Source organism: Taeniopygia guttata, chromosome 13 (genome assembly GCF_048771995.1).
Source record: "Taeniopygia guttata chromosome 13, bTaeGut7.mat, whole genome shotgun sequence".
Classification (NCBI taxonomy): Eukaryota; Metazoa; Chordata; class Aves; order Passeriformes; family Estrildidae; genus Taeniopygia; species Taeniopygia guttata.
This window is the reverse complement of record NC_133038.1, coordinates 17,239,371-17,266,368: the sequence shown is the minus strand read 5'-3', so window position 1 is coordinate 17,266,368 and position 26,998 is coordinate 17,239,371. Positions and strand designations below refer to the sequence as shown.

General features: G+C 45.5%; 1 long non-coding RNA gene across 4 annotated transcripts in view; it reads right to left on the bottom strand.

Moving 5' to 3' along the window:
* The window catches only part of LOC115497106 (uncharacterized), a 99,531-nt gene that overhangs the window by 3,411 nt on the left and 69,122 nt on the right, over window positions 1-26,998 (bottom strand). For 3 of the 4 annotated variants that reach the window (XR_012058152.1, XR_012058153.1, XR_012058151.1), the window contains 2 exons: window positions 21,191-21,357; window positions 19,548-19,611 (listed from right to left, as the gene is read on the bottom strand). This is a non-coding gene — a long non-coding RNA (uncharacterized lncRNA). Of the gene's footprint in view, window positions 1-1,574; window positions 1,732-19,547; window positions 19,612-21,190; window positions 21,358-26,998 lie in introns of all 4 variants that reach the window. The other variant, XR_012058154.1, reaches the window with a different exon arrangement.

Genomic DNA, 26,998 nt, shown 5'->3' with positions numbered 1-26,998 from the left:
CTTCTCTTTATTTACCAGCTTGCTGAGACTGACAAAGTATTTGATACCTTGGAGCCTTCAGCCTGAGACCCTGGCTTTAGCAATATTTGTCATTGATTGTACCTGCTTTGCCATTTGTTTTTCAGTGCCCTGACCTGCACATGTCTTCCTGTCCTGTTGACGAAGGACCTTAAGTAAAAGAATCTGCTCCACACTCTCTTCCCTTCCACCTCTTTCAAAGCCCTCCAATAAATCCCTTCTGGGTGCTCTTAGGACATGTGAACTAATCCTTCTCTTTTCAAAGCAGCATTGGATATCCCATGGCTATTCGGAGGGATTAGTTATCCTTCTGACGAGAGGTGTTTGAGTTGGCAGAGGCACTCCCTGCCCAGTGCAGGTGTTGGGAGTGCAGCAGCACCGAGGCAGTGAGGACTGTTGAACAGTTCTCCTTCTGCCCATCAGCTCTGAGGTCACCCTCACAGACAATCCCAGGCTGTACAGGGAAGTCAGGTCACGTCTCTGCTTATCAAACCCACGGACTTGACTGCTGCTGCTGATAAACCCACGAGCAGCTGGGCTTGCAGAGCCCACCCAGTTCCAGCAGCTACAGAAATCTTTTCACTTCTCACTGCTAAACTCACTGCATTTGATCTATAAATGGAGACAGGACAGGATCTCAGTTTATAAATGCAAATATGTGAATGGGGCTGCTGCAAGTAAGGGCGAGTGTGACTCCAGGTTTACACCCAAAGATGCAGCAGAAATCTGCCAAATTCCCTGGGACCTCAGTGAGAAAAGCAGTTTGTACTTTTGCTTTGTTTAGACAAATACAAAATATGCACAGCTAAATGATAGTAAAAAAATATCTATTTGTTTTGCTTCCTAAATGACCATATTAAATAATAAATAAAGATTTGTGTTCATATGGTTTGTTCTCAAAGTAAGGTGCATGGGTACGAGACTGAAACACCACTTACCCTGTATATGCTGCTTAAGATACTGCCTGCTTTATTCTTCCCTTCTCCTGGCAAGGTCATATCCAGCTTACTGATGAATTCTTTTCTAATTACAACTTAAACAGAAGATTTGAAATATTTGGAAACCTTACCTGCACGTTTGGGCATATATTTTTGCTCCTGTATTGACTTTTACCTCACGTACCAGCAGTGAGACTTTGAAGGAGTAAGATTAAATTTTTTTATTAGACCAGCAGGGATCTCAAACCCTACAATATCAGAGGTCAGGCTGCTGCATTGACACCAAACTCCTTCATCTGTAGGGTCACTTGGGTGCCTCTCAGCCAGCTGGGCCCTGCAGGATCATTGGAGCCGACTGCTGTCCTCCTCGCCAGGAGCACGCCAGTGTTCCCATGTTTTGCAATGTATTTCTTTTCCCAGCTTAATATGGAAGTTCAGATGATCTAAAATCATCTTTAAATATCCTGGGACATTTTCCATTTGCTGTGGGTAACTCAGCAATCCCACAATGATGAGAAAAAATGCCTTGAAAGTCCATTTTCTTCAGATGCCCACCTGGCTGACTCCATCTCTCTGCTGCTTCCAGTGATGGAATGAAATCCTGACGATGCCACGTACCTCAAAGCACTGAATTAATTCCTTTCAGAGCGATTTCTTAAGACTCAGCAGTCTTCAACCAAGTAGGCTCTGGCAGAATGGTGGTCAGAATCTCCCTCCACTCATTCAGAATATGTTATTGCTGGTGTGGGAAGCAGATCCAGCCGACCAGTACTGCCTGCTTCCAAAGAAAACACTCACTTTACTGTATCTGGTGTTTTTAAATGTATGAAAATAAATTATTTATTATCATGACTTTTGGGCTGAACCTGTTTATATGGGCTTGCATCTGTCTGATCTGAAGACTGAGTCACTGACTGACAGACACCCTCTTGGCTGGTCCCGTTACTTACATTATGTCCATACTGTTCCAACAGCTTAAATAAAAATAGCAAGCTTGAAACTTCTCCTCTGTTGGCATTTCTTCATAGAGACAGGGTGTTTCTTAAAGAAACATCAAATCACTCTTAAAGAGGTCAGATGTGCAGGGTGAAATGGCAGAATTAATGGTAAGGCTCCCTGGCTACAGCTTCCAGCCCAGCTTTAGCCCCCTCAGCTGCTGTGCTGGATGCCAAGAGAATGGCTGAGGAGGTTTGGACATTCACAGCTTCCCACAAATATCAGTCAATGACAACTAAAAACCTGCTCCTGTCCAAAACCTGCTTCAGTCCAAAACCTGCTCCAGTCCAAAACCTGCAGCCCTTCTGCCCCTGCCAGCCACTTCCACATCTGGCAGCTGGGGCAAACTCAGGAGCAGTATTTCCACTGACACCAAGTAAATTATTTTTCCTCCTTGTCACTTTGTACCCTCTCAGAGCAGTGAAGACTGAAGTGAGAGTTGCAAAGGAGCCCCTTGGAGAGGGATCATGAGGGAGCGGTGGGACTGCAGCAGGGACTCCCATCCCTGTGGCAAGGATATCATACAGAACTGGGGAAATGTGACTCAGTAGAAATACAATTTCTTCACTCTCCCATTCAGCAAGGTGCAAATGTCTCTGGACACTACAGATGCTTACCTGGCCTGTCCTTTGGATGACTCCTTTGCAGTGTATTGAAACCACAAAGAACTGGTCACACAAATTTATGCTGCAACACCCACTGGCATGTCTGTCTGCCAGGCACCAAGACAAAACCAAACCAGTCATGCCTTACTACTGCTGGTTTGAATCCTTCAGCATTTTTCATTCTAAATGCTCTGCTCAGGATCAGGAGCCCAAATATATCAGATGGTCTGTGATGAACACTGTGACTGGCCTTTTGTCCCAGAACTTCTAATTCAGTGAGTGGAGCCACTGCTGGCCTGGATGTACAGGTGATCAGCCAGGGGTTTGCAACCTAATACTCATCTCTATGTATCTGAAACAAGTGTCTGATCACCATTTCTCCCTGCCTTCACAGATTGTTTTTAAAGGAGAAGAAGCAATTCAGTGGAGTCTGGAATTCAGTGCAGCTGAGGAGAACGTGCAAAGATGAAGAGGATCACACACCTTGGAGCCACAGCCAATATCTAAGTGAGTACAATATTCTCCACTCACTGTGTGTATGCAAGCATGGAAGACCATGAGTAGGATGTGTGTTTGTGGTGGAGGAGGAATGCAAGCTATGCTCTGTGTGGATGGAATATGCCTGGTGCTGAAAGCTGTGGGATGGAAGAATGAATGCAGTTGTATTGGAAGAAGGAGGAATGCTTACTGTATTTTGTGTCCTCAAATGTGGATTAGCTTGGAAAGGGATATAAGGTGGGAAAGACATATCCTGAACACCTGTTTCTACATCTGTATGTTTTTTAACTCATTTTGGAGAGTGTGCCTTGCTCCTCACTCTCTGTCCTTGTTCTGCAGTAAGGTCCTTTCCATCTCATAGAAAAAGAATCCCTCTTCTCTTGAAAGTCACCTGTCTTTCCAAGAGTGGTGTCCATGTGCATGTGTGAGGGATGTGGAGATTGGCACACATCTGCCTATGGAAGCACAGGAGAACTGGAGTTCACCCACCCTGGAAGCAAACCACCTCCTGCTGCTGCTGCTCTGAGTGTGATCCATGTCTTCTGATCCCCTGCTGTTGGTTGGCTGCTGCTTTCATGGGATCACACAGAGCCCCCGAGTGGGAGAGGCTGAGGGGCCACAGGGCTCACCTGGTGGCACCTCCCTGCTCCAGCAGGGCCATCCCCGAGCTCAGGGCACTCAGGCTGTGCTCACAGCTCTGCCATGGCCCCAGCAGGGACAGCCACAGCCTCTGCACCGTCTGCTCAGGGCTGGCACTGCCCAGGGCAGGAGTTCTGCCTCCTGGGCAGGGGCAGCTCCTGGGCTCAGCCCTGCCCGGGGCTCTGGGGCCATGGCTGGGGCTGGAGCAGAGCCTGGGGCTGCTCTGAGTGCTGCACACAGGGACAGACTGGGACAGGGACAGACTGGGGACAGGGACAGACTGGGACAGACTGGGACAGACTGGGACAGACTGGGACACAGGGACAGACTGGGGACACAGGGACAGACTGGGGACACAGGGACAGACTGGGACAGACTGGGACACAGGGACAGACTGGGGGACACAGGGACAGACTGGGACAGACTGGGACACAGGGACAGACTGGGGGACAGGGACAGACTGGGACAGACTGGGACACAGGGACAGACTGGGGACACAGGGACAGACTGGGACACAGGGACAGACTGGGACAGACTGGGACAGACTGGGGGACACAGGGACAGACTGGGGACAGGGACAGACTGGGGACAGGGACAGACTGGGCGACACAGGGACAGACTGGGACACAGGGACAGACTCGGATACACAGGAGGTTGCAGGGACACATATGGGGACACAGGGACACACAGGGACAGACAGGGACACACAGGGATAGACTGGGACACACAGGGGGACACAGGGACACCCAGGGGTAGCCAGGGACACCCAGGGGTAGCCAGGGACAGCCAGGGACACAGGGACAGCCAGGGACAGCCAGGGACAGCCAGGGCTGAGGCCCCTCTCACCGGGCTCCTCTCCAGGCTGAGCAGCCCCAGCTCCCTCAGCCTTTCCTGGGCACGGAGATGCTCCAGGCCCTTGCTCAGCTCCAGGAGCTCCTGGCCCTGCCGTGCTGAGGGACACACACCCAGAGCACAGCACCCAGAGGTGCCCCCAGAGCTGAGGTCTCTGACCTGCTGGGAATGTTCTTCCTGATGCCCCTGGGATCCCACTGGCTTTCCTTCCACCACTGAACCTGCCACTGAAGACAGTGGGAATTTGGCCAAGTCGAGGTACTCAGGATGGGCTCTTAGGGGGGTGCAGCTCTGGCAGCCACATTCCCAACATCTCTCACAAATAAGGGATGTAATAAGTTTGCAAACAGTGCTATTCTTATTTCTGTCAGCAAAATAAATTTAATTGATCTATCAAGAAGCCAGGGCTGAAAGTCTCTCCAGAGGCAATGGAAATACAAGCACTTTCACTGACCTCTGAAAATACATGATTTATGGGAATGCCCACTTATTTACTTAAATTCCCAGAAACGGACCTGAAAAGATTAGCCCTTGATCTGTGGTGGCAAGGGACTTCACAGAGGTACAGTCACTGAAGGAGAAAGAAGCAACAACAGAATCAAAAGTATTACTGAAAACCAGAAATGCATTGAAGACATAGAAAGTAATTTTTCCTAAGCTGTAACAGAATCTAGCTTGGCAGTGCTGTAAGGCTGTGGATGGACACAGACTTGTCTTCAAGTGAGTTTGGTTTGGCTGTTGGTAATTAGGAACTTGAAAGGAAATTTGGAAACACAGTAATAATAATCTCAGCTCGGAAATGCAACAACTCCCCAGACCTATAGCTACATTCCTGATGTCTGCTCCCAGGGAACCTCCACACATGCCCCTCCACGGAGTGCTGGGCTGGATGCAGTCAAACTCAACCTTGGAAAGGAATTTTTTACAGGATGGCTCCCACCCCTCAACGCTCTGCTGGGTCTCTGGTTGCCAACTCTTCCTAATGGATCATAGAAACGTTTAGGCTTTAAGATACATTATTGTATGAAAAGATCTACATTCTCTCACGGTATTTCCAGCAAAATGACAAACTGTCAAGATGTCCAGCGGAATAATTTAATGCTGGACACTCTGTAGTGCCGCTCTCCTGGCACTAGAAGAGTTTTGATGAAGAGTTTTGTTAATTAAGATTTGGACCTGAGATTCAGAGGGTGCATGAGATGCACATGCCTCCTTATCAGTCCCCACAGCAAATGCTAGTTCTGAAATGTTCCTTTAAAAAGGCAGGAACATTCATGTTAATGAAATTAACATTCATGTTAATTTGATTAACATTCCTCCTTGCAGTCCCAGCACAGCCAGCTCCCCTGAATTCAGTCAAGAAATATGAAGAAAAGGAGCCATTTCAGATGTCAGATCCAAAATACATGCTACTCTATGGGCAAAAAAAAGCATTGGGAAAGTAATATGGGCCACCATCAGTTTTGATGTGCAATGTTTGAGATGATCTGGGATCTTGTGTGATCTGGGAAGGGAGGAAATGTAAAGTAAAAGCCTGGCAATCATCCAAAGGAGATCAGAACAGAATCTCTAAATACATTTGTCTAAAGAGTAAAAAGTTGGTCAGACCATGGCCCGTGATGGCTCTGAACCAGGACTGATGCTCTGTCATGCCCCAGGGTCTCATCTGAAGCCACTCTTTGATCTCCTCATGGTGTTTTAAGTAAAGAAGCTGTACAGTCCATCAGGATCAGGCCATGAGAGCCTGAAGCCAGATTTGGCTCTGGACTCTGTGGGTTTGGCTTGTTCCTAGGCAGAAGTGAAAATGTGCTTGGTGGTCTGATCCAAGAATCCAGCAAACAGGTGAGTTGGCTTTGTGCAAAACCACTGCATAATTCTGCTTGACTGGCACCTTTCACTTAGAAAGGCCTGAGCTGCATGAGCCACCAATGAATGACATTGCCAAGGGGTGGGGGAGATTTGGAAAGGAGTTGGCTCTGTTCAGGGTGGAGGTTCTCTAATTTTCATGCACCCAAACCCACACTGGAATGGAAAGTAAAAGAATAAAGTACCTACCCAGCCCCTGACAGCAAGGAGAATGCCATTTGTCTTAAAGCAAACAAAAAAATCCCCTTTAATGTGATAATCTTACAATAACTAATTATTTCAATGAACAAACAACACCAAGAAGTATCCTGGTGTTGAGGCATGAACCTCAAGCTGGTAGGTCAGTGGTAACATATCTTGTTTGGATAAGCCTGACAAAGATCTGCTGAGCAATATCCACCAGGGCCAGCAGTGCTTGGCTGCCTGCGCTGCGGTGGAGAGATGGATGTGCACCACAGGGCCACTGCTCCTCCACTCACACCAGCCAGGCAAAGTGAAGCCTGGCCAAACCTTCTGCAGCTGATAGCAAGAGGGAAATGCTGAAAAGGCCTAAAAATGGGTGCTATGGATGAATTAGGAGATGGCTGCAGTACCACTGATCTGGATCTGCATGTCCAGTGTTGCAGCCAGCACAACCCTGGTCCAGCCCCTCTTTTCTCTCCAGTGGCCTCCATGCTGTGTTTTCATGTGTGCTGCAAAAAGTTCCAGGAGTCTGTCCAGCCCACAGCCGTGCCAGGGGATGTCTGCACCACAGACTGCAAAGGAACCTGGATCAGCTGGGAGTGACCTCATCAGGGCACCTCTGGCCTCAGCACCTGCTTTGCATAACCAGTTTCTTACCTTATTTTTAGTGCTGATTAAGAGCATTAACTTTGTGACAGAGCTGAGGTGTCTGAGGCCAGGGAGATGCTGATTTAAACACAGAACACTCATGCCCCCAGAACCTGGGAAGTCCACAGCAAGTGGATGTGGAGAGACAGAGCACACAGAGACCGACTGGAGATTTGCACTACCTTAGGAAATTCTTGTTGTTATCAAATCCAACTATTAGCAAAATATGAAGGAAAAGGGGACAACAGAAAATTACATCATTTTTTTCTGTTTTGAAGGAGAGTTTTTTGCTTAGCTGTCATCCTGAAACAGAGAATAAAACTGGATGCACCTGGTACATTTTAGTATTTATTGCCTTGGCTATGGACAGGAGTTTACTTATGCATAGAAATCCAGCCATGTTTTTGAGGACCAAGTCCTATTTTAGTCATTTCACACACGAGGCCTACAGTGAATGAGGTTTTGGCAGTAAAACAGGTATCTATGTCACCAAGAGAACATTAATCCATTTGCAGACAAAGGTTAGATTACCAGGCCAGCATCAAGTTTCTGGGACAAGACCATTTTCTAGGTTGTATTCTTCCTGCAAACCCCCTGACAAGTTGTGTGAAGCAACACATCATATTGGCCTTGTCCAAAGTCTGAGCAGGGACAAGAGAAGGGCAGCCCATCCTTGCAAGCTCCACTTTGAACTGGGAAAAGTAGATTAATTCAAAAGCCAGTTAACAAAGGCCTTTTAAACCAGTTAAGAACATCCCTCCCTCAGTCATGAGAAAGAACTCATAAAAAAGTATTAGAATTGAGAAAATGTGAGACTATAATCATCATGGTCCAGGACCAGGAGAAGGTGATGGCTGAGGGTGACTTCCAGGTGTAACTGAAGAAGTGAAGGAAAAATGTGTGGCACAGCTCAGTGATTACAACCAATTAATACAATTAATGCTCTTTTCAGTTCCTAGGTGTTGGTTTGACACTAGGGATGACCTAAGAGGGAAATCTTAACATGTTATGAAAGTGGAATGCACTCAGAAGCTGAAGGAAGCTACAAAAAGGAGACTGATACTTCTCCCTTCCTAGCAGTGACTGATGGCTGTTTTCAGTCCTGCTCTTTCTCTGCTGCATCTTAGAAAATAGCTTTAAAATTCATCAGATTTTGGACATCCAACATGGGTACCATTCCAGCAAGTAGCCATTTATTTTATAAGGGGATTTAAATATTGTAAAACTGAATAAAATGCAGGTGTTTCCATTACAGACAAGTGAACTTTGTGTAAGCTCCACAAAGACGTGACTTCCAAATTAAAAGGACTTCACACAGTTTGTTCTGCCCTGGCAGAGAGATGGATTTTTGGGTCATCTTGGGCAGAATTTTCTTTGGTGTTGTATTGTGTTGTGTTGTGCAGTTCCAAATTCTGCCCTCTGGTCTGTTTGCTCACCAGGGAGACGCGTGCAGTGAGACAGCTGGTGGCCATGTCGACATTCTCCTGATTTTGTTAAGTTGGAAATTTGGCTGGGTAAGTTCCACACCAGATTGGCCAAATACAAATAATTTCCATCTAATGTCTGGAGCCTCCATGTTTGCTGAGAAGGATGGACTCTAATCCCACATTGTTCTGCTATTCAGACGACCCAGTCCAGGTTGCTGCCAAGGGATGCGGGAACTAACCAAAGCAGGAGCATAAATACATGTGAAAAATAGATTTTCACACTGGATTTTGGTAAGAAGGAATGAATTCCAAATACCTCTTGGAAAGCTTACCCAATGATCAAACCCAAACCCTCCTGCCCATACAGGATCAGCCTTCTTAAGAAAAGAGATTCTATGGAAAGCCTTGCAACAAGGTTTAAAGACAATGAATGGACTTCACCTGTGCCAGTTCACTGACTTCCCCCTGATTAACACCAGTAAAAATTAGCAGATAGCCAAGGTAATACTGATTAATTATTAAATATATAATCAGTGTAACCATGCCCTCTAGAGGACTAAGTTTACCTTCATAGAGACAAAACCAACCCCTGGGTCTGAACTCTTAAATCTGGGAAAAGGCATTTTGGATGTTTGCATTCCTTCCACATCTGAATCTAGACATGAATCATGATTTCTTTACTGGCACCATATCAAACATACCCAAGATGGCACTGATAGGTGAGTTTTACCTTTTGTAGCCACCTGGTGTCTCTGCCAAACAATTCATTCAGCTAATCCCCATCCAGATATCAAAGGTTTGATCCAAGGTCTTAATCTCAAAGGGAAGATCTTAATCTCAACCAAAGGGAAGATCACTCACATACATTTGACTCAATATGTTGAGTGTTAAATAAACAGTGTTCATGTTCTTACCTCCTGCTTTCCCCATATTCTTTTTCTTTTCTTTCTGCATTCACTGGCAATTCACTGACCAACTTTCCTTGGTCAGTGTGGTCTACATTCCCAGATGGCTTGAGCTTCAAAATTGCAAGTGAGCTCCATGTGAGTGCAGTTTATCTGTGGCAGCTGAGATGGCCCCAGTCAAATGGGGTGCTGGGGCAGGATTAGCAGTGTCCATGGGGACCTGGCTGCTCCACGGTCCTGAGAGACCTAACAAATGCTTGAGGAGTTATTTTTTGGCCTAAAACATCCACGTTTTGAGATCAGAACCCACTACTGTTAGTGTGTGAGCCACAAACAAGCAGCTGTGTGCCCGCTACATCGGAAAACAAAATCCAGAAAGGATCAGGGTAAGGGTCAAAGATATAATGGGAAGCAATAGAAAAAACGTTCTTATCAGTCCAGCAGGCTTCTGGGCAGCCCAGCCCATGGAAGCAGGGCTGGAGGTGGATGCCATTCAGGCTGTTAAGGGAGAAGCACACAACAGGGAGGTCCTGCTCTTGCTCTTACTCTCTACCAGAGAATATTTTGACATCTTTTCTGTGGCACCTTAGCTTAGTGTCCCAAGGCAGGCTGTTCCTCATGTGTTTAAGAGACAGAGGTAGTTAGAGTGCAGCTGCAATTCTGTAGTTATGTTGAGTAAACCCAAAATAGTATGGACATAGGATTTTCAGAGGCTGTACCATCCTCTTTGCTCTTTTCGTCGAGCCATTGGGATATAAGACACCAAATATGCTACAGCTGTCAGCCAGTGGTTTTCAAGCCCACTCTGGGTATATTTTCTTTTTCTTCCTTTTTTAAATCCCACTTTATAGGATTCTTGTTCTTCCTGACTTTTCTCTCAGTACAAGAATATGTGGTTTTTCCCTTGGTTACTTTGACTCTGCTGACCTGGTTTCTTGCCTTCCTTTGGAAATGTTTAGGTGTCTCGGCAATGGAGAGGATGATTCAGTGAACATGGAGCGGGTCTGGGAAAGCCACTGCAGAAAGGAGCATGTGGGGAGCAGAGAGGATCACGGAGCCTGTGGAAACAGCTTGGTGTTGGAGGGTTCTATCATTTTCCCTTTTCTCCCCAGATTTTCATTAGCAGCTGGCATTGCTGCCCTAAGCAGATGCTGCCTTCTCTCAGTTCAAAAAGATCTTGTGCCCAGTTTAAAGGACAGCACAACATTTCAGTGGCAGCTGAAGAACACCCAGTATATCACAAACTCTGTGACTGGGAAGCTCTGGGCCTGCTGGGAAGAAGGATGATTTGCTGGGAAGGTGCAGGTCTGGCCCTCAAGGAGGAACAGGGGGGCATCCAGGTTTTAGTTCCTTCTCAGAAACACCAAGAGCCTCAGTCTGGGATCCTGATCTGCCTTTCACTGCTCGGTCACAGCCTACTGTGGGTACAGCCATTGGCTTCAGCAGCAATAAACACACTTGAGAAACAGGCAGAGGTTTGGAGATGGTTCATGAAGTGAGAAACAGACACCTTGGTCAAGTGAATTATGTGATATAAAGGGTATTGAACATTTGGCACACGAATATTGAATAAATGCAGAACAATGTAAGACTATGATCTAATTTTCAATTACAACAGAGATATGATCTTTAGACACTCTCCCAACCAAAAGTTGGGAGTAATATTCTAATATATTTGTTACTCTTTTTTAAAAAGCCTTTTCCAGAGAAGAGAGTGAATGAAGTATAATTTAGGTGAAAAACGTTAAACTGTGTCTTGGCCCTGGAGCAGGGATGCACAGCGTTGGACAGATTTTGAGTCATGCCCTGATTTCAGCCAGATTAGTCATATCTCAGCCTAAGCTCAGCCACAAGGACCATGTGGTATCAGACTGTGTATTTCCACAGAGAGGAACTGGTTCATACTCAGATTTACAAAAGATTCATCCATTAAAGCAATCTCCCACACCGGTACCCCAAGCATTTGAAAAGTGCTGTATAAAAATGCAGGTAGACTTATTGCAAACAAGGGGTTTTTATCTTACAATCAATTGAGTCTGAATCAAATGAATGGGCGTGTTGAAACCAGATCTGAAAAACAAGAGTGTAAGAGTTATGTAAAGTGATAGTAGCTCTAATAGAATTGAGTAATATTCTAGGCCTTTCTCTGAAAAGGGTAAATATTTTTTGAATTCTGAATGCTTGATAGAGCTACAGTGACGGATATTCTGGTTTTACTGCGTTACTAAATGACATTATAAGTGAAATTTAAAGGTAGTTAATAAAATAATCGTTATGTCAAATGGGTGAAATGGGGGTTCACCCTTTGAGAATGTCATTCTTTGGTTTTGTAGTGTCCCTTAAAGGCTAATCTAAAAGAAAGTTAAATTAATTTCATGCTCGCCACCTTTAAATTGTAGAAGTGAAAACCTTTCAGGATTTGCCAATTACTAAGGAAACTTCATAGCTGGATTATTCCCAAATTGCACACCCTTTATTTTAACCACTAAAGGCAAACACATGGTTTTGATGGGTCGTAAAAGAACAGGTTGCTTTTTCAGGATTGAAGGAAGCTGTAATTACTTCCCTTGTTTGGTGACTTCCTGATTTACTTAGGCTGTTATGGGTGATCCCATTCTGCTGAGGTAATTGGAGCTGCTGGAGTGCAGTCCATGACCTGAGGGAATGACCAGTGGCTTTTCAGCCTGGGTGACTTGCACATAATGAGTGGAGCTGTGCTTCCCAGGAAACCAGGACACCATAACTGCCCTAAGTGCTCAGTGTGTGGACTTTAAATGCTTGTGTTTCACAGCCCAAGCAAATTATGCCTCTGATTCTCTGAAACCAAGCTAAGTCAGCTCCAGATACAGGGAAAATAAAGGTGTTTTCTTCAGGCAGGAATAGGAGAAACAGATCTCACCAGAGAGGTGAGCCTCAGATATATCTGCAAGCAACCAAATGCTGCCATACCGACAAAAGGAGGTGACCAGCAGTTCTCAAATCAGCTCTTGTCTGTAACATGATATGTAACAAAGCATGATTTCAGTGAGGGGGCGCATGGCTGCAATGAGTGGGTTACTCTAGTAAGAACTGCACTACCTAAGGGTTAGAAATAAAACGACCTCAGTTTTCAAAGGCCAGCACAGTCAGGGCAAGGGCATTGTGCCTGAGCCATCCTTGGAGGACACAAAGCTGCATGCAGTCATCCTTTCAAGGGAACCCCCTCAGCTGAGGTTCCTTCCTTCCCAGCAGGTGACACAGGCAGCCAGCCACCAGCTCTGCAGTGCTCCCCAAAAAGGCATTTCTGGCAGTGCCTTGGCTTGGCTGCAGCTGCGGCTTCTTTTGGTTCCTGCACAGTTTTTCAGGTGTGGTATATTACCTTTCTGTTCAAAAGGACAAACTTGGACTCGTGTGCTGTCTGAAGTTGGGATATTGATACAAACTTGTGATTCCTGACCCAGGATATCCTGGATCTCAAGTGTTTTGGAGCTCATGCTGTCTTAGCTTATTGCTGCTTGGAGCTCAGTGCTCCAAGTAAAATGATGGGAAGAGGTAAAATCGGCCAACCCTGAGGATAAAAATCCTGTGTCATGAATCACACTCAGCTCTTCCTCTATGACCCCAGGATAGTCTGGTGGGTCTGTGCAGGTTTGAAATGTTGTAAGGGGTGTGAGTACACAAAGGAGCTACAGTGAGATAAATATAATTTATACTATTGTGTAAATCCAGTTTAAAATACCTTAGTCTGTTACTCAGAGAACAAAATATCACGTACTTCTACTCCGGGGAGAAAAGCAATTGGCAAAGACCAAGGGAGCTGAGATGTTGGTGAAGAACAACTAAATTAATCTCCCAGCAACTCAACCACAGATTAGGGCTAGGTCACACATGAGGATGTGAGTGTACAAGGACAGTCCAAAATCCAGGTCTCCAAGACAGTCATCATCTATGAACTGATGTTAAAACACCAGCCAGGAAAGAGCTGGCCTATGAGATGTCTTCATAGTGGCCAGAATTCACTAATACTTAAACTATCCAAATCTTACAGCATCTTAATTTCTGAAGTTTTTTTAAGAGACATTTTACGGCAAGGGACTGCAGACAGCTGAGATTCACCAGCACCTGCTGGCACCAACAGAAGGTGTCACATACAGGATCCAGATGTCCTGCATGGCTGGGAAAGGCACAGAGAGCACAAAATTCTCCAGAAGCCACTGTGGAGGGCAGTTCTTATAGAGACGGGTAGTTCATCATGGCAAAGGCTCACTCCCTCATCTTTTCTCTCTCAAAGCGCAACTGAAAACCTTTTCAAGATATTAGAGAACCTGGACATTTTTTTTAAGCATCCTAACAGGTTGAGCCTTCCCAATCAAGTCACTCTTCCAGTGGCTGGCATAAAACTGGATGCAAGATCATCCATTGTAACATTCTACATCAAGCAGGGATGAAAATCAGTGATTGAGAGGGAGCTCCAGGAGCCTTTGTTCATCTGATCAGCTGAACAACATCACCATCAGGGACTTCAAGATGATCTGAAGATCATGATGGATTCTGATATCTATAGAGAGGAAAGGAGAAACAGAGCAACTGCTGATGATGCTGAAATAATATTTACAGAAGGCATGAGTGAGAGCAGAAACCTGAGCCTGAGACTGGGAGGGCGGATGCAGAACCACACAGTGGGGTGAGAAGAGGAGACCTAGAAAAGGGATAATGAAGAAACAGATAGTAAATTGTAGTTTGCACTGCTGTGCATCAGGGCAAAATAATCCTTTCTATTAATTGGGGCAGATCAGATTTCTGTGTGTGGGGTAAAAAGGCACATCCCCCCATCCCCCTGGGACTGTCAGCACCACAGACCCAGCACCTCCAGACCCTAAATTCGGCATGCGCCAGCAGTGGAGGTGATGCTGGGAGTGAAGATGCCACCCACAGCCTCCAGCTTTTGATAGCAAAAATCTGCACATTTGACACTGATCAGACTCTCAGAGCTCATTGCCATCAAAGCTCCCAGCCTGGCCAAGAGCTGGGGAAACAAAGCTGTCCTGGCCTCTGGGACAGACTGTGGGACACCGGGGCTGTGTGTCAGCATCCTGCTGTCATTTCACCTGGAAACACCTCCCACCTCCCCTTCCCAAGTCAAACATGGAAAAACAGTGTCCCAAAAGAATCTGGGAAGGACTAAAACATCAGTCCCACATGGGTGAGTAGAGTTATTTGGGTTGGAAAAGACTTCCAAGATCATCGAGTCCAACTGTTAACCCAGCACTGCCAAACCCACCCCTAAACTATGATCCCAGGTGCCATATTTATACAGCTTTTAAATCCCTCCAGGGATGGTGAGTCCATCATTGCCCTGGGCTGGATAACCCTTTAGGGGAAGAATTTTTCCCCCATATCCAATCTAAACCTGTGCTGGTTTAACTTGAAGCCATTTCCTTTTGTGCTGTCTCTTGTTCCCTGAGAGCAGGGCCTGACCCCCACCTGGCTGCCCCTTCCTCTCAGGGAGCTCTGGAGACTGAGAAGGTTCCCCCTGAGCCTATAGAGCCTGTAGACGTCCCTTGCAGCCCTCCAGTTCTGTGACTAACCCCATCATGTTTCCAGAAGTTATTAATGACCTTAAAGGATGAGGTTTGGATTATCTTTTTTGGTTGCTGTAGAATTAACAGCTGAATTTATCAGCTCCAGGGTGAGACATGTCAAAAGCTACTGGAAAATCCATTAGGTCAGCAGTTACCTGGATCTTTGTGGCCTTCAGGGAGACAGCCATCACTAGCCAGACCAGCTGGGACTGGCTGTGCCAAGGAGAGGCACAGCACTGTCCATGAATGACACAGCCTGAACCCTCCAGGACAAACATAGGTTTGAGACAGATTCCTCCTCCCTTTTGCAAACCTCCCTGAAGGAACAGGCACCACAGGCAGCATCCCTGGGGCAGCTCCCATCCCAAGTGAGGGAACAGATGCTCTCTGCTTCCCTGCCCACCTCCCCTCCAAACCAATCTGACATGCCCAGAAAGCAGAGTATAGGAGATGATGACTAATAACTTTGTTTACTTTTTTCTGATTTGTTATAATAGGGAAGGAGATAACATTTGTTGAAATACAGATCTGTCATAAAAATAAGCAATGAAAAATACAAGCAAAACAAAACAGTCTTTATGTCTCAACTTTCCAGATGTAAGTTTCTGAGTTCCCACTTGGGTTGTTATTATTATTACTACTATTACAATAATAATAGGATTCCCAGTCATGGAGTGGGACCAGCACTCATATAGAAGCACAAGACTGGAGAGCAGAGGTGAGTGCAGCCAGCCAGGGGAGCAGATGTTGCCTTGCCTGCTTTTTTCAGCATGCTGAGCTCTCATAACCACCGTGTCCACTGGGGACCCTTGTCAAGGCCAGGCAGGCTGGTGGAACCCTCACTGCTCAGGGGGCTCCAAGTCTTCCTTTAGTCACGCATTCTGAAAGCTCAGCCACACAGAAAGGAGAAGGAGGAGGCTCAGGAACAGCCTCAAACCACTTCAGAGAATGTCCCATCCCTCTGTTGCTTCCCCTCCAAACATGGGTTCAAACTGCAAAGTCTGGAGCCAGGCCCAGGTGGTTTCAGTGCTCAACTTTCCCCCAAACGTGGGTCAGTATAGATTTAGGGATTTGGCCCCTGTTTGTCAATGAGAAGGGCTTGCTGCAGACTTTGGATCCGAATTCAAGCCTTCCCAAACTTGTGTGGGAATACTCTGACCCATCTCTATTTGTCTTGGGTAGGGGAGTCACTGTGATGCTCTCCAGTGGAACTTTCCACTAGTAACAACACCAGAGACAAAGAGCTCATGCTCTGACCTTTAAGAAACTATTCCTTAACAAAATTTACTCAAGTAAAGAATCCACAGTCCTCGTTGGTTTTACTCATTTAATAATACGGACATAAAATATTTTGCGTTGTTTTAATAATAGTTTGGTTTTCTGCTATTTAAAAAAAAAAAAAAAAAAAAAAAAGTTCATTTCTCCGAACATATTTTTAGCAAAAATATTTTGCTTGAACTTCTTTCCTCTGCCTTCAAAGGCTGCTGCACAGTTCTGGGGTGCTAAATACTAAACTCACATTCTATCACTCCATCTCCTCCCATTTGGATGGTAATCACAGGATCTTGATGCCAAACTCTGGAAGATATTTTTTCCAGCAGCAGCATCTGGCTTCTTGGCAGACCCCGCGAGCAGTTGTGTTGGCAGCAGTGGGAGCTGCCTGAGTCTGTCATGTGTTTAGGCTGCTGCAGAGCTGTCTGAACCGCCTTGTTGCCTTAGACACTGTGTTCTCCTGACTCCCATTCCACCCCGATCAATCTGTACTCTCTGCTAAAGGAGCTCTGTCCATCCTGACAGGATATCTCTGCAGAGCTGCTCTAATGAAGAATAATAACGATGTTTATGGAGCTCTTTTCAGCCCACCAGAGCCCAGCTCCTGCTCCTGCAGATGGGAACTGCTCCGTGACCACGGAGGGATTGGTTTGTGCTCAATTGCAGGAGCCTCAGGCCAGCAGGAGACCCTCCATGGCCAGGCCCTCTCCCAGTGCTCTGCCCCACGCCAGGAACTCTCTGATTTCTGTCACAGGGACACCAATCCTGCAGCTGCACATTGACTCACGCAGCTCCTTCCAGGAGCCCCTTTCTGCCCCCGGGCACGTCCAAGGCTGTGTTCTGGTGAAGGCACAGCAGGAGGGATCCCCACTCCTGCTGCACAGCAGGGGAAAACCTGGAACCCGACTTCCTTGCATGCTGAAGATAGATCACAAAATACAGAGAAGTAAAGAATGGATTTATTTCCTGCAATGCAAATTCTTAGACATAATTCCTGTTTCAGGAAAAAGATGCATAGGAATAAAACCCCCTCTGCTCAGATGTATAAGCCCTGTTAAACCTGAATTTCTCTCTCAGTTTGATCCACTCAAAAACCCACCAGGGTGCTCATCCAGCTCTCCAGAATGTGAATAAGTCTTTGCCCTCCTGTTCCCGCTGCTTTAAGATTTCTTTAGATATGCACTTTTCTTCCACAGGCTCAAAATTTTATGGGAGGATGAAGAGTTTATTTTATGACATGGTTTTAAGGATTTCGTTTAGCACCAGAAAGACCCTGAATGGAAATGCTGAAGCCCAGAATTCTACCAGTGCCTCAAAATAGCTTTGATTTAAGAGATCACTATTTTGTTGAGGTTTTAACACTTATTGCAGATGACCAGCCTTGCTTAGTTCTAAGAACACAGGTCCAGAAAGGTGTAAATTGGTCCAGAAGGGAAGAGTGAGGCTCTCTAAGTAATAAGTTATCATTATTATCATGATCTGTACAGGATTGTCCACAAAAGCAAAAGAGAACCACGCTTCTCCAGCCCCAAAACTTATTTTTATACAGAGACATTTGAAAAGCTTCTTGTGGTTTGACACAGTGTAAAACAAAAGTTTGGACATGCCTTGTTTATTTATGAGGTCTGAACTGGGAATTAGTTTTGTTTCCCCTGCTTTTATATTGCCTTCTGCAGCTCTGGCATGGTTGAGGGATTTGTGTAACTATCTCCAAAATATCACAATCATATTGAATTCAGGAATGAGTTTGTTCTTGTTTATTTACCAGTTGAATTCACCATCCCTAATTTCTCAGCGCTTGCTGAGATATGACAATATCCAACATGTAAATCTGGATGTTTCAGAATGTCTGAATGAGAACCCTGACTCAGACTCACTTCCAGGCAGTTTTGCTGACATATGGATTCAGAGAGACCTGATCAGGTTTCAGACTTTTTCAGTTCCTTCTCTAAGATCAACACACATGCTGGACATTTTGTGATTCACTCATCACTAATAAACAATCATTTTACTCTTGCAAAACCTCATTCTCCTGCTGTTCCCACCCCCTATCATAAATGCTGCTTTAATAAATTCAACTCATGTGTTTCATCTGGATTCACAGGAATTCCTCCAGGAGTGATTTTGGATCAATATATTTAATTTGTTTTGTGGCATAGAGGAACATTCCTTCCTCATATATGTGGTTTATTTGTGTCTATGCATTCTGCAAAGGAGAACATAAGTCATTTAAGAAGCCAGCTTAGGAAATGTAAGGAACCACATTAGGAATTTAGGGAGATGGATTACTTGGAGGGATTCCTTTAAGATCCAATAGAAGATATTTTGCTGAAAATCTTTATGAAGAACTAGCCCATTAAACATCTCAATGTATTCCCAGAAATTCCAGAAATATTTAATCAGATATTTAGAATTCCCAAAATTAGCCAGAACCATTACCAGTGGAAAGTTCTACTTTCTAGCACAAGATTTTTGAGTTATTAAGACAGATTTGCTTGTTGTTAAAAGGTGTTACTTCCCGGAATTCTACTGTGGAAGGGCTGGAGAAGGAATAGCTCATGGCAGTTGTGGATTTTTTAAATATCCAGAAATTATAAACAAATCTCAAGATGCATCCCTTGGTTTTACTCAAATTTACACAAAAATTGCCAAGATGAGGTTATAAAAGGAACCTGAGAGATCCATGGCATTCCCATTGAGTCCAAACATTTCTGGTACATGTGTCTCCAAATGTCTGCTGGAAACCCCAGTTTGCATCTCAGCATTTGAAAGGTTTTCAGTGGAGCACCTGGGACTGGTGTGATACCTCTGTTAAGAACTGTGAAGGGCTGAAGACTTTCCACTGCCTTTTTTCCATGAGAGTAAAGCAAGCTCAGGTCTTCCCAAGAGCTGCTGAACCACACTCAGGATCAGGTGTTTGGACAGGAAGTAGCTTTTGCAATATGAGTCTGGCCTGGGCAGGACAAGGACAGAGAACCCAAGTGAAATCCTCACTCCACTGACTTTAATCAATAACCTCTTGTGCCTTCAATTGAACCAAGGTTTTGTGCCAATATCTGTGCATTTCCCAACCTCAGAAAGTGCTCAGCGTCCTTTCACACAGCTGACACAGATTCAAGGATAAACTTTGATTACTCACCTGGGCAGGTTCCATCTTCCATTCAACAGACACCATCAAGTCACTTTAGGTCACCAGCAAGTCTCTGCAAATTGAGGGAAAAATCTTTCTAAGAATCCCATCATCTTTTGAAGTGCACCTGGATTATTCTGGCAGTGCAGCTTTCCATGCTCCTGAAAGGTTCAGAGCAATAAATCCAGCACAAGTATGGGACAGGTGGGCATTTACACCCAGAAATACAAGTAATGCACCTGATCTCTCTCTCCCTGTGGGCAGTCAGAGGGTTGTGTAGCTTTGCTGTGGAGAGCAACTGAGATCTCAAACAGATCCTGACTGAGGGATGAGACAAAGCCAAAAAGATGCTGGACAACAAAAGGGCACAAGCAGACAGAGCACTGAATCCAGCATGCTTGGTCATCTGGGACAGGTTTCCAGCTCTGTCAAATCTTCTCCTACCTGCCAGTCACTTTGGGCCATCCCCAGGCCCGGGGCTGAAGCCAATAGCCTGCAGTGTGGGGCCATGGTGGCAAACATGCAGCAAAAGGTGACATATGGCACCGATGCAGACAAGGCTCTTGTTCCCTGGAGGGAAACGATCTGAGATCTGCAGCTTTTGCAGAAGCACATGGATATCTATGTAGAAATGAAGATTTCTTTTAAAAAAATAATTTAGCTGAAAGTAGAAGAAGTATTCTCACAGTAACCTGTTCATCAGCACTGGCTAATTTAGCATTAAATCCCATACTCTCCCTGGCACTGCTGCAGAGGAAGATATTTCCTGAACAGCTTGTTTCAAGTTTCATTCATAGGTACTGTCTAAAATTAGGTCCACCACTTTCATTCAGGTCCAAATCCTTTGCCTAGTGCAGCATTTTTTAGAAACAGAAACTCGGCTGAATGTGTTCCATGCCCTGTCCTATTCCCCGGAGCTTGGCAGAGGGCTGCACGTCCCACCAAGGGATGCCCCAGAGCTGGGCTGGCAGCGGGGGCTCTAAAGCCGTGCCTAAATGCAAAGTAACTGCTTTTGAAAACCTGGGGCTAAATGCAAAGTACCGGCTTCTGTAAACCTGTGCCTAAGTGAAAAGTACCTGCTTTTATGGGTGATCCCAAACTCCACAGAGAAACAAACTCTCCCTTTGACTCCGGACAAAGCACACACATCCTGTGCTTTGGAAATGAAGATAAACAAATGCTTGGTGGCCTAAATCTGCCCGGTGTGCCGAAGCTCTGAAATGTAGCCAGAGGATGCTCTTGATCATTTTCATCTTGTGGAGCTGAGAGCCTCGGGAGGCACCAAACTGCACATCCCACACTGCCTCACCACAGAGGATCTGCATTTCTGGTTGAGGCAAGCTGCAAAACCCCTGAGAAGGAAGGCTCGACACACATACACCCTCACAGCACCTTGGATTTATTGTGACCCCAGCTCAGTAACTTCATCCAGAGCCTTTGTTCTCCGAGTTGATTTTCATTTTGTAGTCTCTCACAGGGGTCTGAGTGGCACCATCTCCTGGGCGATGTCCCCTTCCCCAGGTCAGCACAGGTAACCCTCATGGCTGAGGCCACCTCATGTGAACCGGACACCTCCGTGCAGCCTCTGCAGGTCTCCCCACCCCAGGTGTGGCCCTCCCACCTTCCCCAACACAGAAAGGAAAAGCTCAAACCTGGATGTTCAGAGCTGTCTTGGTGGTCCAAGAGAGGGAAGACCCCAAGCTCCTTTGGTGCTGGGCTTTAGCAGCTCCTGCACTGTGTCCCCAGCATGGATGTGGGGTGGTGGAACCCAGCTGTGGCAGGTGGGTGATGCAGGGTGCCCAGGACCACAATAGCAGCACTAGAAAAGCAAAAAAAAAGTAACACTAGGGTGTTCCAGGCTCCCACCCAGGCCAGCTGGGCGCTGGTTCAGGCATCTGGCACTCGCTGAGAGACAAACGTGCTCCAAGGCCAGATGTGGCCACAGCAGCAGGAGGCACAAACTGCTGGCAAACAAACTGAAAACAGGCACTTTCTTTGGCAAAATCCAAGAGAGAGAGCAAGCTGCCCATTTTTAGCACTTGCTAATTGTTTTTAAATCCATTTGACAACAGCTGCTAAATAATTTAGCATTTTGACCCATATGTCTGAAGCAACAAATAACAATAAATAAAATGCTGCCTGGGAGGGGAATGGTGGCTGGGAGCTCCAGCATTCCAGTGAACACTCTGCACCACCCAGAGCTCCTGGCAGGGTTCAGACAACACTGAGGGAAGTCCCTCCTTGATGCCAATGCTGGACTCTCCTCCTCTCTCCCTTGTCACTGAAGAGAGATGGTCAGTCAGGTCAGCTGGTGAGGCTCTTCTGTGATCACGGAGATTGTTCTGCCTCCTGCGAACACCTCTGAGGATGGCACTCCTGCCTGGGGACATGCTTCACAGGTACGAGAGGGAGACAAAATTATTAGTGCAGACCAGAAGTTTAATTTCAACTGGACAAAGTCATTTGAGGTATTTTGACCTGAATATCAGGTCAAAACCCTCAATAACAACGCCAAAGCACTCACCAGTGGGACGTTCCTGGGGAAATCCCAGGGCCGGGACGTGGAGAGCACACAAGGATAGGACGTAAGGAACTCTTGCTGTTTTTACACTCGAGGCCTTCCAAACCACGGGGCTGGGAAGGTGCAGGCCCAGCAGGGCTGGCCCCGGAGCCTCGCCTGCATCACACCAGGACTGCTGCCCTGGCTTTGTGTGGGCATTCCGGCCCCAATTGGACACAGCTGAGCGTCTGCTTTGTGGGGAATGTGTTTCTCTTGCATTTAACTTGAGATTTGAAAAGCTTTTGCCTCCCTCCTCCCTTCCTCCTGGAGGCTCATGAATCACAGAGCCGCCAGACGAATGAGTCACCCAGCCAGTTCCTGGTCAAGCGTGCCAGTCTGGGAGGCTCTTCTGGGATCAAATGGGAGCAGGCCGGCTTTGTCGGTGACTGCCCATGTGTTGAGCCACAGAAACTGCTCCTCAGGGTCATCCCCATCTTCTTTGTGAGCTGCTGCTGTCAGGTTGTAATTGCTCTTTTGTCAGGAAAACTTGTGAATGTCTGAAGGGAGGGCGGCCGGGGAGAGGCTGGGGGTCTCTGAGGAAGGGCAGCCGCAGAGCCCTTCCCAGGACGCTGCTGCCAGCGGGGCAATTGTTCTCCGAGGTCTCAGTTCACTGAGCTTGAACTTCCAAGCATGCCCGGCACAGCCTTGTGCCTGTGAACCAGCCCGGGGATGTGGCTCACAGCCCTGGGAAGGTCCCCCAGCCCTGGGAGGGTCCCACAAAGGCTCCCGCACACTGCAGTGCCCCACATGAAACCCACAATTAAGGGCTCTCTGGTGGTGAGCACTGGTACGGACCACACACAGTTTAATAACTGGAAATATGGCAGGCTAAAAAACAATTGCCTCAGTTTATTCCAGAACAGAAAACTTAAAATCTGCCACCAGTTTGTAAATAAAATAAAAAAAAAAAAAAAAAAAAAAAAAAAAAAATTGTTGTTTTCCTTTCTGGGGGAAAAAATAAAAAGAGCAAGAAAATAGCTGGGATTCCAATTCTCCCGTGTTAAAATACACAGTGGGGTCCTGGTCAGGCATTCAAAGAGAGTCTGGTCTCCCTAGGAATCATCTGTTTCATTATCACTAAGTTTGGTATGGACTCTGGTCCCCTTGGAAGCCGGTTGTGCCCTCTTCTGTATCTCCCATCTCTCCTGCTCCAGGAACAACCACAGTGGGCAGGTGACACATGGAGATATATAAAGAGAGATGAAGGAAGTGGGAAGAGGCTACTTGCAACCAGATTTCCAAAAGTTGTCAGCAGTTTTAACTCTATCCTCAAAGAATATGGGATATGCAAAAATGTGGCTCTAACCCTTTCTTGCTTAACATCCACTGGCAATTATTCACCTCTCACCATTCCAAACAAACCTTTAGAAAGCAAAGCCCCCCATCACCTGAAGCACAGACCAAGCCAGATCTGCCTCACAACCCATTCCATTACAATCCTCTGCAAAGGAAGAGAAAACATTAAGAAAAAAAAGTTGCACTGAAGGGATTTACCTTAGAACCTATTTGTGTGGAAGGTGACAGGAATTGCTGGCCTGTGGCATGAGCCTGGCCTTGCTGTGTCTCTACCACCACTTTGGTTGTCCTGTTCCTCCACACTGCACTACAGGGGCCATCTCAAGAATCCCCTGGAAGATCCTGAATTTACACTCATGTATATCTTCTCAAGTCTTTGGCTGTAGAGATTCAGGAATGTTCTAGAAAAGTTCCACCTTAATAAATTTCTGTCAAAGTTTCTAAAATGACAGTGAAAGATTTGCAGCTCCAGCCATGTTCTCTAAGCTTGATTTTCTACAAAGGAACATCTTGCTCCTTTTCTTCTCCCCATTTACTGTAAACCACGAGGTCAAGGAAGCTTTGATAGCTCTGGTATTAAACATTTATGAAGACGGAGCTCTGCACACCAGCCAAATAAAACTTGCTTTTAAATAAGGAGTACTTACCTACACCAGGGAAACTTTTTCGTGGTGTCTGTCCCTGTCTAGTGCTGAACTGCCCTTTTCAGTGTAAGTGCTTGTTTTGTCATCATTTCTACACACAAAACCTTGGCAACAAGGAAACACTACAGTTGTATTAATAGGAATGTCTGCTTACTTTCTATTGACCTTTTGCTTAGAGAAAGGAAATAATCAGAGCTTCAGCTGATATTGAAGAAAATCAGACTTAACAGAGCCTAACAGTGTATCTGCCTTGACATCCTCTAGCATTTCTTCAGAGACTTTTATGAAACCCATGGACACAGACTGCACATTCCTGGTACCTTCCTTCTGATAAAACGCATAGAAATGTCAAGAAAACAGAATTACAAAGATGCACAAAGATTTTTCCAAGGATCACAGCATTTCAACATTTTCAATATTCTTTCAGTGATGAAATTTCACAGCAAACTCATTAGGGTCAGCTTCTCATTAGGGTCAATACAGGAGCAGGGGAGGCTGCAAGAGCCAAGAGCCAGTCAGCTCAGATTAAGACCCAACATTTAAGGCACTTTTGAAGAAAAACTCCCTTGTCCCACCTTCAGGCAACAATTTGAAAGATGCGCAGCTTCTGCAGCTTCTATTGACTGTAAAATTATCCCCAGCTCCATGAGCAGGAGGGTCTTGGTTGTATCCAAATTTACTGGCACTGGTAGTTGGACAATGTCGTTTGCTTCATCTCCCGTCTGCAGCTCTTCCCCAAAACTGTTGTCTTCTCAGCTCCACGCAGGAATACTTGGGAAGAGACACTGCTAGCCAATATACAAATATACAGATATACATTAAAAAAATAATAATCTTTTCATATTCTAATGGGAAAACAACACATGGAAAAAACCCAAATTATTCATGAATGTCAAGAGGATTAAATATCCTGTTCTTTAACTTTACTACTGAGCTTAGAGTGGGCAAAGCATCTCTGTAGCTTTGGACATGAAAGTAAAGCAAAATGTTCTGGAGGAAAAGGAAACAGAAAATATTTTGGAATTTAACTTATTGCATCTGGTGGTTGATACACTGAGTTAACTGAGAGGAGGTGCATTATTATGAAATAAAATGCTTGCTGCCTGTGAACTGAAGCTCTTCAGGAGTCACAGAAGAACCTCCAGAACACTTTCCTGGATATTGAGATCAGATATAGGATTTGCACTGCTTATCTGGCACTGGGTTGTCCTCTTTCTTTGCTCATTACTGAATCAGCCAGATGAAAGGATGATAAGTCATTTTACCAGTGTAACCTTTTTCCTCCTGTGATCAATATTTTAGAAAGTAGTCATGACACAAACTTCACCATCCAGCAGGTGATCATGTACATAATTTCTAGTGAATAGACTTTCAGAGCCTTAGTTTTTGCATTTCTCCCAAGTCTTCATCTGACTGTGTGAATTTGATAAAGCTCACTAAAGCTGCCTAGCAAAATTCTTTAAAATATGCCAAAAACATGTTTTCCTTTCCCGTTCCTTTTGCAGTTTTCTCTTCTGTATTTCCTTTTTCTGCTTTATTTTTCAGAGTGGAAAAATAGGGCTGGATCATTTTAATTATAATCTTCTTGGCATTAAATACTGCAATTAAATAATCTCTTCGTGTCAATACACAAAGGGTACAATCCTGGTTTCAGGGAAATTATACCTTTGATTGTGGTGAGACCAGTTGATGGGTTTTTTTAGTCCTTCAATCTCCCCTCACAGAGTGATTAATCATAAGAGGATGAAATATCTGACTGTATGTTTGTGAAGAACTATTTAAATATACAGCGCTTAGCAAATACGTTTTGTTAAACATTTTTTCTCTCTCTGAGTTACTTTATTCCCAGCAAGATGTTAAGACCCAAGGAAAAGAAAGTTTTTCCCAAGAGAACAATTACTGCTTGAAAGCAGTCACCTGTATGTGTGTAAATTAATTGCATTAGGGATTATTTATTCTCTTGATGGTATTTTCAGGCAATTGTTTTTAAAGATGATGAAGAAGGGCCCAGAGCATCTCCATGCCCAGGAAAGGCTGAAGGAGCTGGGGCTGCTCAGCCTGGAGAGGAGCCCCAGCTGAGAGGGAACAGAGGTAAGGGCACAATACCAGACTGAACATTATTGCTGATGAAATGGCCATGAGTGCAAAGTCTGGGATGGTCCCTGGGCATTGAGGACAGCTCTTTGGAACCCTTCTGCAGAGAATCATCAAATCCCAGGCCAGCAGCTCCTGTGGGAATGGGCAATTCCCACAAGCCTTTCCTGTCCCTGATGATGGTGTCACTCCCCCACCATGTCGGGGACAGCTCCCAGGCATCCCTGGTCCCTCAGTGCTGCTGGCAGTGAGTGCCTGCAGAGGTGATTTAACCCAGGAGAGGGGAATCACCCCCAGGAGAGGAGCTCCAGCTCTGCAGGGAACCCAAACACTTAATGCAGGCTGGTTTCTTAACTTGCAGATTTCTGAAGTGAGGAGAGGTGAATCCCACTCTTTTTATCTTTCTGCACCAAGAACTGGAAAGGGATGCAAACAAAACATCAAAACATGCTCTGAGAGAAGGGGTATGAGTGAAGAGCTGGTGTGGAAGGCTCCACACCTGGGTTTTGTTTTCTGAAACCTTTCAACAAGCTACACTCTCATAGTGCCTGAACACTGTGTAAATGGAATAAAGAGAATTTTCTTGTCTGTTTGGGTTATAAGATGTTCACTGTGAGGGTATGTGTGACACTCTGGAAGTCCTGAGCTTTACTAGGAGACAAAACCCCTACACTTCTGAAGATGATTTCATGACTGTGGGAATCAGGAGGACAGAACAGAAAAGGAGCCAAAGGTGCTTCATGAAAAATTACAGTGTAAGTCTTGTCCTAAATCAGTGGCTCACAAACACCTGGCAAAAAGCAAAGAAATGAAACCTGTCACTATTCCGCCACCACCCACGTGAGCTCTGTATGTGGGCGAGCTGT